At 34.0% G+C, this 12,791-nt stretch overlaps 1 pseudogene; it reads left to right on the forward strand.

Moving 5' to 3' along the window:
* Nucleotides 1-7,270: 7,270 nt before the first annotated feature.
* On the forward strand, nt 7,271-12,791 carry LOC129453077 (GTPase IMAP family member 7-like; annotated as a pseudogene).

The raw sequence follows: 12,791 nt of genomic DNA on the forward strand, positions 1-12,791 counted from the left end.
CTGAAAAAAACAATAAACCAATTAATATTCACGTCATATGTGTATTTGACATATAAATTCGTATTACCTTTTTGTTAGCTGTCCTATTTTGAGATACGTATTAGCCTAATAATAGTAATAGTATAATGTATTATATAATATTAATTCTTAAAATAAGGATGAACCCTTGGAAAGACAGGAAATAATATAGAAATTTAGCCCTTATATAGACGTCTTTTCAACGACCATGAAAATACGTCTTTTAACCTTTCACTTTTCAACCAAATTTAGCCTTTTTCTAGACGTCGATTTATAGGCGTCTTTTCAACGGCATGAAAAACACGTCTTTTCACTTTTCAACCAGAATTTCACGTCATTAAGACGTCTGGAGAAGTCGTCGTTTCGACGTCTTTTCAACCAGATTTTGCTGGGTGGGCAATGTTTTACGTCTTTTCTGACTTCTGGTGCGAACACACGGTGTACAGCGCTATTTTTAGCTTTTCATTACTAAAACTAAAGCGGCTGATCTCCGCAGTTTCATGTTGCAAGCCTGTGAAAGTTGCGCGATCCTATTTCATCAATTGCGCTGAAAATTCAGGGAAAGCTCTAACATAGGCTATACATGTACAAAACACTGTGCATAATTTCTCAAAATTCCCTCTCCTCTATTATCAGAAGGGACACGAGTAGGACTATCAGTGAACTTTGAACTGCCTTTTTTATTTTCACTCTTATGAATGGGTACATACTCATCAGCAAGAATAGCAGCATCATCTGTATATGTAACATTACGATCAGTCAGAAAAATCTACACATGCTTAGGAAAGGTAGCCTACTTTTAAACTGTTCTTACAAGAATAATTCATAAAGATCTTCATAAATATTTGCCCCAGGGCAACAGAAACTTTCACAAATTCAGAATACAGAAGGGACACGAGTAGGACTATCAGTGAACTTTGCACTGCCTTTTTTATTTTCACTCTTATGAATGGGTACATACTCATCAGCAAGAATAGCAGCATCATCTGTATATGTAACATTACGATCAGTCAGAAAAATCTACACATGTTTAGGAAAGGTAGCCTACTTTTAAACTGTTCTTACAAGAATAATTCATAAAGATCTTCATAAATATTTGCCCCAGGGCAACAGAAACTTTGAACTGCCTTTTTTATTTTCACTCTTATGAATGGGTACATACTCATCAGCAAGAATAGCAGCATCATCTGTATATGTAACATTACGATCAGTCAGAAAAATCTACACATGCTTAGGAAAGGTAGCCTACTTTTAAACTGTTCTTACAAGAATAATTCATAAAGATCTTCATAAATATTTGCCCCAGGGCAACAGAAACTTTCACAAATTCAGAATAGGTCTGCTCTGCCAACCCAGTCTCACCCCATGGCGTCAATACCCGACGACACTTGACCATGCGCCAACATGAAAAAATACTGTAGTATACTTTAGTATTTACTATAGTAAACTGTAGTAAACTGTAGTAAATTAAAGTATATTATAGTATTTACTACACATACCATAGTATTAACTATAGTAAACTGATAATCTGTAGTAAAGACCATAGTATACTTTAGTTCTTACTACAGTAAACTATAGTGTATTGTAGTATACTATAGTATATAATAGTATTTACTATACATACCATAGTATTGACTATAGTAAAGTGATAAACTGTAGTACACTTTAGTTCTTACTACAGTAAACTATAGTGTATTGTAGTAAATTATAGTATACCATAGTATTAACTAAACTGATAAACTGTAGTAAGTACCATATACTTTAGTTCTTACTACAGTAAACTATAGTGTATTGTAGTATACTATACACTGTAAAACCTGACAGTGTAAGTCACTAAACGAAATGAGTTTATTTAACTTATCCCATATCTAACAGCTTCTGGTCTGAGATACATAATTGGCTGTCATGTAAGGTGGATAATATCCCTACTATCAACCTGTCACACATTTTTGACAATATAGATTCTTCAATATCAGATTTGGTCAATATGATTATTCTTATGGGTAAATATCATATTCATTACTGTAAGTGGAGGTGTTCTAAGCCTTCCTTTGTCTGGTTTATAAATTACTTTAAATATTTTTTTTCTTCACTAAAAAAGAACCAATCTACTAAAATGTGTAGTGACATAGGAAATTACTATTTTGATGAATCTCTCCTATAGCCTACTGCTCTTAATATTATGCTTATATTACTTTTTTTATTTTCACTTAATAGAAACTGTGATATGAACTCAAAAACTGCAAATGATTTACCATAACTTATTACCAAATAATTAATACATTAAAACTTAACTTAAACTGTACTGAATAACTGAAACACACACACTCTCTCCCACACACCTGAAGTAAATAATGCGCTTTAATTTGACACTCGCCCCTCCCCCACGTCTCTCACGGAGTTTCACAGAGCAGCAGTCAGAACACAGAAGCTAACAGGCAGAGGTGGGTAGAGTACCCAAAATCTGTACTCAAGTAAAAGTACAAGTACTTATACAAAAATGTACTCAAGTAAAAGTAAAAGTATCAATCTAATTATTTACTTGAGTAAGAGTAAAAAAGTATTAGATGAAAAAACTACTCAAGTAGTTAGTTACTCGTTACTTCTGATCTGATAGAGAAGTAGCGCAAAAGCACTGAATTTCAGACTTCTTGGAGGGTTTTCACAAACCTCTCCTTAAGAGTCTCATTGTTCTGCTTATATACAAGTAAAGCAGCCTATCTCAGTCCTGCAATGGGTACATTAACATCACATAACGTGTAATTTGAGAAAAAATCTCAAACACACACACACACACACACACACAGATTTATTTCATGTTCACAACACAAACTTGTCAGCATCTGCCTTTAAACATGCAAACAGTAAACAAATAAGAACGTGTGTGTCTGTTTGTTATCATCATTTTATATGATATATAGGTTATTTTCATTGCCATTAATGTGCAATTACTGAACATAAACAGGAGCTTAATAAAAATGATCATTTTAGATTTTCGTATGGAACTTATCTGTTTTTGCAAATCATCTCTACATTTATTATAATATATAATACATGTTTCTTTCAAATCAATCTTTATTCTTTTATTTTTATTCATTCATTCTTTAGGAAGGATTTAAATAAAATACAATCCCGTTTTTATTTGAATGTATTTTCTACACATTAGTGAGGTGTCCGGATTTGTGTATAAATGCAGTCATTACATTATGCTGTTAAGTTTGTTTAGTTGTGGGGAAATTATATAAATGTGCAGATGTGAACGTGCTGTTTGTATGGTTTAACTTACACTAGGATATGTAATCGCTTGCACAAGAGTGCATATGGCAAAAAAACTCGGACAGTGTGTGAATGACCATTAATAGTGTTCAAATAGACATACACTTACTTCAGGTTGGATCTTGAATTCCTGTACGCTGAGATGTCAGCTCGTTTAGTGAACAAAGCATGCATCACATTATGAAACTATTCTTTTTGACCTCTTGGATTGAAAACATAGACCGAACTTAAAGCCACGCATGATCTGCCTCCGATAACTGAACATAAGTTACCGCGCCCTCATCTGCTTCTCCTATCATCTACGCGGCCGCGCGGTCGCGCGCGCTAAAAGGGTGACCGCGCGGTCGCGCGCTAAAGGGTGACGCAGCCTGTTTCGCGCAACTGTCGAACACGCCCTATAAACTTTAAAAATATATATATATTCATGAATTATTACCGTTTGACAGTAGCGCAGTAACGCCGCCGAATGTAGCGAAGTAAAAGTACAGTTTTTTCACTAGAAATGTACTTGAGTAAGAGTAAAAGTACCCATCCTTAAATTTACTCTAAAAGTACTAGTTACCCGAAAAATGTACTCAAGTAAATGTAACGAAGTAAATGTAATTCGTTACTACCCACCTCTGCTAACAGGTAAGCACTGCAAACTAATTCAACCTCTTTAAAGCATCTTTAAACTTTAAAAACATGCTGTTTGTCGTGTTTGTCTTCATTTTAATACTGACTCGGTTACAGTAATTTGTGTAATGTTGGACATACGACGAGACAACGTGACATTGACACAGCAATATTGCCTGAGACTCATTTTTATCAGCAGATTAATGTACACCACAGTTCTGTAAGTGGAAAATTAATTCATATTTATGTGTGTTTCTTTCTCTGTAAGGACTAACTTTAAATGAACAGTGTTTAAGAAATTTATATCAATTAATCATAAAATGGCACTGATATGTCAATAGACATTAAGAAATCATTTTCATTTCAAATACTTATATCACTGACAACAGCGGTCTGGCCAGGATATTGTCATTTAAAAAGTGGAGTTGCAGCCCTCAACTGATGTTTATGTTGTCATGTTGTGTATTGGCCACCAGTTGTGATATTGCAGTACCAGTTTTAGCCACAAGTTTTGTGATTGCAATACCAGTTTTGGCCACAATCCTACACACTGTTCCTTTAACTGACTGTCTGTCTGTTCTCAACCAAACGGCCATTCAAGACCTTAAGGTAATGTTACCACATTTATTCATTTTTTATTATGTTGTGAGTATACTACAGTTCTGTAAGTGACAAGTAATTCATATTTTGTGTGTTTACTCCCAGGTTAATGATGGATCTTTACCATTGAGGAGACAGGCTGACTGGCTGTTCTCAACCAACCATCATTAACTAACAAAAACTTTAAAGGTACCACATTTATTTATTATGTTGTTAGTATACCACAGTTCTGTTAGAGGAACATTTATTCATATTTTTGTTTTTTCTCACAGGTAAGTATGAACGTGTCTAGAGTTTTCGATCTTTACCATTGAGGAGGCTGACTGACTATCATCTATTACTACAAGTGGACCTATTCATTTACTCATTATGCTGTGAGTACACCACAGTTTTATCAGTAAAACAATAATGTTTGTTGTTTTCACTGCTTGGCATAGACAAATGTGACCCTGTGTAATTTGGAAATGTCTTGGGAAAAGTGTACATCTTAATGTTTAAATGTCGTTTGAATTAAGGAACAGTACACTGATTTATTAAAAGTGTACAATACAAATCTAAGTATAATAGTGTAAAATAGTGTAAATCTAATATTAGTTTTAATGTGAATTTGGATTGAACCGCACACTTTTGTTTTATGTCTAAAACAATGTTTGTAAAATAAATAAGTGTTCAATAAACTGTAATCATTTTACAATTTTCTGTCATTTTTTATACTAATGTTTTACTGAAATTTTACATTTCCTATAGTAAGTTTACCATAAATTGCTGTAGTATTTTAATACCGTTTACTTTATTATAGAATGGTTCAAAAATACTATAGTATTTGCTAGAGTAATTTTACTTCATTTCCTATAGTTAGTTTACTATAAATTACAATAGTTCTTTTAATACAGTTTACTGTAGTACATTTACTATAGTATGGTTCAAAAACACTATAGTATTTACTAGAGTAATTTTACTTCATTTTTTTATAGTTAGATAACTATAAATTACTATTGTACTTTTAATACAGTTTACTTTATAGTATGGTTCAAAAACACTATAGTATTTACTAGAGTAATTTTACTTCATTTTTTATAGTTACTTTACTATAAATTACTATTGTACTTTTAATACAGTTTACTGTAGTACATTTACTATAGTATGGTTCAAAAACACTATAGTATTTACTAGAGTAATTTTACTTTATTTTTTATAGTTAGATAACTATAAATTACTATAGTACTTTTAATACAGTTTACTTTATAGTATGGTTCAAAAACACTATAGTATTTACTAGAGTAATTTTACTACATTTTTCTATGGTAATTTTACTATAATACACTATAGTATTTTTTCATGTGGGTGTTGACGCGGATCGAACTGGGGACTTCAATACTATTAAGTCCGTTGCATTCTCTTTCCTATTTTCTTACCATTTTCTACCATTTTCGCGTCGGTTTAGGGTTAGATTTACATAATGACATCCCTACCCAAACCGTCAATATTTGACGACACTTGACCGTGCGTCAATATGTTGACGCGGAGGGTATACCTTTCGCGTCATTTTTTGACGAACTGGGGACTTCAATACTATTAAGTCCGGTGCATTCTCTTTCCTATTTTCTTACCATTTTCTACCATTTTCGCGTCGGTTTAGGGTTAGATTTACATAATGACATCCCTACCCAAACCTAACCCTAACCCCAATGCCAGGTGACAACTGTTTAATTTCGCGTACCTAATAGTATTGAAGTCCCCAGTTCGTCAAAAAATGACGCGAAAGGTATACCCTCCGCGTCAATATATTGACGCATGGTCAAGTGTCGTCAAATATTGACGCCATGGGTGTGAGACTGTGTTAGCTCTGCAAGTTTCCGCATGTTCTAAATTTCTGCATATAGGCCTCCAGCACTAGATCATAAGCATTCACATCCTTTTTAACCTTTTGATTTGACCATCATAAGAATTTACTGCAGAAAAAGCCTTTTGTGCCTTACTAGTTAACACGCACTGCAGCATCACCATCTCTGGCCATTTTGATAATAATAATTTTTTTGGGGGGGCCATTTTTGCCTTTATTGGATAAATAGTAATAAAAGAGACGACAGGAAAGTATAGGGTGAAGAGAGGAGTATGGGATTGGCAAACAACTTCAAGCCGGGATTCAAACTCGGGTCGCCAGAAGTGCATCTACACCATGTGTCGGAGCACTGTCCACTACACCTTCATCTCCGACATCTCTGGCCATTTTATCATGTTTGCCAAACGTTTAAACAAACTATCAATCAAAGTTTATCAACATTAGTTTCACTGAACTTGGGCAAAAGTCTAACATTATTGGCAACATCCAACCCTACATCAGAACTAATTGCCCTTACCATTCAGCTGAAAATGAACACCCTCAACCTCCAATTTACGAATCTCAACATCACGATTCAGTCTTGCCTTTTCTAACTCTAAAATAATATTTTTTTTCTTTGCTCAAAACTGAATATTGAAGCCATTGCGCCAGCACCATCAATATCAGACTCTCTAGTAGTAAAAACATTTAAGTTAACAAGTGCTGCTTTAACAATTAACGCAACAGTCTCTTTTATTTTTTTATCTTTAGCATTTAACTGTATGCCTTGGCGGCAAATTCCAACAACTGTTCCTAGGTGGTCAAACAACTTCTCACTAGGAGAGTTTTACAGCGAAACTCGTAAATAAGTAGGTACTCGATCTGAAGTGAGTTGGAGAAATAGGTACAGAAAACTTGTATTTCTGGTTATTCTTGTAATTCATGTAGTTTAAAGTGACTAATTTCAACGGGTATTTAAGCAGTGAAACAACAGTCCTTGCTGGTAGAAATCAAATGACAAATGTGTACACAGTGACTTTTAGTATATTTATTAAATTGTGAACCATGATTGGATGAGATGATTAATTAATATTGTACAGTGGACTACTACAAGATAAAACAAGAATAATGGGAGGTAAGAAATATCATACTTTTAAAATAATACATCAGAAAATCAGTGTTTTATGTGGCTACAGTTATGTTGCAGTTTTTGGGTATATGAAAAGCTTCTAGAGAATTTTTAAGTTTAAAGACTTAATTTTTTAAAATACAGTATACAATTGAGGTCACAAGTTACATACACCTTGCCGAATCTAGAAAATGCTAATAATTTGGACAATTAAGGTTTGCCCTGAACAAGTTATTGCCATGAGAAATGAAGAGTTTGGTTCCAAAACGCAATAAATCCATTTTGACTAATTTTGGTAAAAACAGTTTCTATACAAAGTGACAAGATGAAAACCACTTTTTTCTGTTACAAACTTTCACATAACATCTTTAGGTTATAAAACATAAAATATTCAAATCCATAATTAGATTTTCAAAGATTTATTATAAAAATGAATATTTTTTTCCACAAAATGCAATAAGTCCATGACAAGTTTTTTTTAATGCTACAAATTGAATCAATAAATAAATGTGCATTCATCTTTGCCAAGTTATATTCATTTAGTTGACTAGTGGTATCCACTGATTAAAATAAACATTAATGGCATTAACCAAAACACTTACTTTGTCATATTAAGTACACTGTCATTGCTGCGGTTATAGCATACTTGGGACGTCGTCGCTGAACTTTTTTGACCGCGATCAGCTGTAAAATGTTTAGTCCTGCTCGATGTTCGTTGGCTTCGCGTAAAATAAACGTTTTTATAAGTTCCCCTGGTGTCAACGTGTTAGCACGAGAGAGCTTGATGCTGTCAGGGGAGCAACCGGCATTTTCCGTCTCAGATGTTGATGGCTTAACGTTTCTTTCTCGTCACAGAAAACCACCACAGGTTTAGCAATGCTATTAAAGTATTCTTTTGTTTTTGTTTGTTTGTTGATCACGAAGTACAATATGAGGGAAACTAGGATTCTGTGTACTCAACGTGCCGCCATTGTTTCTTTACAATGTGTGAATGGTGCGCTGTAATTTGTGGAGCAGATGTGGAGTGGCGTTTATTGCGTTTTGGGAACAAATGGAGAAAAGATGACAGAATAACACAGCGGATATTGTTTTTTGTGTAAAATTAAGAATTTACATTTATATACTGACCTTATATAATACTACGAAGGAGGATTAGGGCCAAGCTAAAAAATAAAATAACATCTTGAGATTAAAATCATTAAAATGCGAGAATTAAGTCGTTATTTAACGAGAATAAATTCCTAAAATTTCGAGAATGAAGTCAATTTAGTTTAGGCTTATTCTTTACGTTGTTTACTGCATTAAGACAGTGATATAAATACACTAAATTCACTACACACAATATATTATTAGTAAGCATGTACTGTCAAGCAGAAAAGCCCAGAATGTGCATTAAAGGAAACGTATGTGCCCTTCCTACCCAGTCTCACGTAGATGCGTATGAATAGCATGAAGTGTAAAAATCGTGCAATACATACGCCAAATTCCACTTTGGCGTGCATATGATACGCCAGTCCTTCCCATTCATTTAAACGGTGCATCTTTTTTCTCGTTTTATTTATTGGTTTCTCAATTTTTTCTGTTTTTTAAACCATTTTCGCTTGGGTTTTGGGTTAGATTTCAGATTTGCTTAATAAGGGTTTAATATACAGGTTTCTCAATGTTTTGTCCATATTTAAGCCATGGTCACTTGGAGTGTGGGTTGGAGTTGGGGTTTGGGTTAGGATGTCATTTTCTATATAACAAAAAGTTGTTCTAACCCTAAACCCAAGCGACAATGGTAAAAAAAGAGAAACCAATAAATAAAATGACAAAAGATGCGCCGTTCAAGTGAATGGGAAGGACTGGCGTATCATATGCGCGCCAAAGTGGAATTTGGCATATGTATTGCATGATTTTTACACTTTGTGCTATTTATACGCAACTCCGTGAGACTGGGCTCGCCTGCTTGCCTGTACATAGAATGTTTTGATTAATAAAATGTTTGCTGAATGTGGTGTTTTATTATTACTGTGTAGATGCATTAAGCCACATTAAACGTTGTCTTTTAGGGTTTTATAAGAGTCTGCACTTTACATAAACCTTTTATATTGTTGCTTTCATAAGAAAACGCCTGAAGTGAAACGTAGCCTTGTTGCCTTTATCTCAATTGTTAGTTCACAAAGCCGCAGAGTCTTTCCATTCCTCCATTGGCCAAACGATTAATATCCCCCATCACCTGTGGACTTTCATTTGGGTGCGCCTCCATGTGCGTATACTTTACCCTACCCAATTAACAAAACCCATTATTCATCACGATGTTCTGTTCATTGCATACCTGTTTTATTAAGGTGTGCACCGAATTTTGTTCGTTTACATGATCTTAAAAAATGACGTTATTCTTGTTAAATAATGACTTTATTCTCGAAATTATTTTTATTCTGACTTTTTTCTTGTTAAATAATGACTTTATTTTTGCATTTTAATGACTTTTATCTCAAGATGGTTTTATTTTTTATTTTAGCTTGGCACTAATCCTTCTTCGTATTACACTGATTTTGGCCGTTTTTGTTTAATGGCGTTTATCGCATTTTGGAACCAAACTCTTCAAATATTTACAGGAAGTTCTTACAAATATTTTGTGATGCTCAAGAAGTCAGCACGATTCATGAAAAGTCAGGTGTTTGTAAACCACTGAAAACGATAATTGGTTTAAATTTTCATTATTTTGTCGTGTGGGAAATATATATTTTTATAGCCTCTAAAAGACATTAATAAATAAAAATGAAGATATTTAAATAAAATAATGACAATTTACACCAATTATCATTTTCAGTGGTTTACAAACACACACACACCTGAATTTTCATGAATCATGCTGACTTCTTAAAAATAATGCTGACATAAAATAAGGACAATTTACACTGGTCACCCTGTCCAAACATTTACATACACACCTGACTTTTAAATATTGGTATTGACTTCCTGACCTGAATGTATGTATCTATTGTAATAGTTGAGTCTCTTCATTCGTTCTTAAAGGGACGTTTACATTATGCATTAAGCGTGAAGATTTGTCATTACGTGCATCCTCTTTATATATTTAGAAAAAATAAGTAGGCTATAAAAATGTATAATATAATGTATATAATAATAATAATATAGATCATGTATAATAATATATAATATATAATACAGAAAATATTATAATATAAAATATAATCATGTAAATTTTATATATTAACATTATTATACACATTATAATTAAAACCTAGTATTTAATTACAGCTTACATACGTGATTATTGGTTTTAGGTTTTCTTGAATTTTTGCATACAATAAGAAGAAATTTTGATACGAAAGTTTTTGTTGAATCACAATTCGTACACATGCTTAGTGAATGAGACCCATTGATTGTCTAGGTAACATTGTGCATTAAGAATCAATCAAGTGTATTGTAAATTCTTTTATAAAACGGTTAGTTCCAATCCTTGATTCTGATTGGTCAATAGGTGTGCTTTATTCATGATAAAACACTGCTATGACCGCTTCACCCAACAGTTCTATTTAATATCACTGCGCCCTTAGCAACACCCTTAGCAACACATAAACATATAATGAGACAAAGTTTGAGAACAGTTTGTTGTTTTTATTTGAGCTTTCATGTTATTGTTTGCAGTCAGGGACTATTTTTTCTAGCGGAAGGAATGCATTTATTGATTTAACTTCATGAAAGTTGCACTAATATTTTTTTACTTTAATATTGTGTGGTAACCGTTTTATAAAAGCAATAAGGTACTCGAGGCAAATGCTGTATCGTGAATAAGTAACGGCTGACGGGGTTGCAGGCACTCCGCTTCGCGTCGTGCCTAACAACGCCCTTCAGCCGTTACTTATTCACGATACAGCACAGCCTCTCGTACCTTATTGCTTACTTATTAATCAGTGTTGTGGACTTTCTGTAAACTGTTCTTTTGTGAAATAACTTGTTCAGGGAGGACTAAATTAAAATGAAACCTTAATTTTTTTTAATTCCTAAACTTTTTCCAAAACTTTGACCATTTAACTGTATATGGAGAGAGAATTTTGACAATATCACATTACTGTTGTTACGCATTTAAGGAAAAACTATCTATTATTTTTAAAGATAATTTGTTTAATAACAATATTTTTCAAATAGCCACAGACTCTCGACCAAACATGAGGATTGCACTTCTTGGGAAAACAGGAGATGGAAAAAGCAGCGCTGGGAATACCATTCTTAAACAGAAACTATTCACGAGTAAAGCTTCACCTGAATCTGTGACATATGAATGTATAAGTGGAGACCGTAATGTTTATGGGAAAAAGATCACAGTTATTGACACACCTGGATTTATGGACACAAGTATTGAAGAGGAGACTCTCAAAAAGGAGATTATTAGATCTGTTATTGAATGCGCTCCAGGTCCTGATGTCTTTGCCATTGTTTTAAAGGTTGGAAGGTACACAGAGCATGAAATGGAGATTGTGGATACAATTTTAGAATGTTGTGGAGAGCATACATTTAAACATTCATTGGTTTTATTCACTCACGGTGAACAACTTGAGGGTCAAACTATAGAGGAATTTGTGAAGAGGAGTTCAAAATTACAGGAGCTTGTTGATAAATGTGGAGGTCGCTGCCATGTCATTGACAATAAATACTGGAACAAATGCAACATGGGATACAAAAGCAACAAGGTCCAGGTGAAAAATCTTCTGTTAACCGTAGAGCAGAATTTAAAAGACAATAAGAACAGCTGCTACACCAATGAGCTATTACAAATAGTAGAGGAAAAAAATTCAAGAGGAGATAAAGGACATCAAAGAGGAAAACATGTCTCCAGAAGAAAAACGAGAAGTAGCGAAGAAGATTGTTAACAAAAAACTTCGCATTAAACTTGCAGGAGTGACAACGGGGATACTGACTGGTGCATTCCTTGGCATTGGTGTTGCAGTAACATTCATTGTGGCTTTACTTAAAGCAGGCAGCATTACAGAAGCAGCAGCAGCAGGAACAGCAGTGGCAGAGGCAGGTCTCATCACAGGAGCTGGTATTGGAGCAGCATGTCTCATCACAGGAGCTGGTATTGGAGCAGCAGGTCTCACAGGAGCCGGTATTGGAGCAGCAAGTTCAGGAATTGCTGCAGGTGTCATTTTGGGAGCTGCAGCTTTTGCGGGAGCAATTGGAGGAGGAGTCACTGGATATAAAGCAGCCGAAGACGTTGATTCCGTTTCAGATGCAATAAAGAATGCAGCAAAACTTAACTTTGAAAATGCAAAAGGCGTTGTCAAAAAGGCAGAGGAAAACAAATTCAAACTTTTTGAATAA

The sequence above is a fragment of the Misgurnus anguillicaudatus genome, chromosome 23 (assembly GCF_027580225.2).
Source record: "Misgurnus anguillicaudatus chromosome 23, ASM2758022v2, whole genome shotgun sequence".
Classification (NCBI taxonomy): domain Eukaryota; kingdom Metazoa; phylum Chordata; class Actinopteri; order Cypriniformes; family Cobitidae; genus Misgurnus; species Misgurnus anguillicaudatus.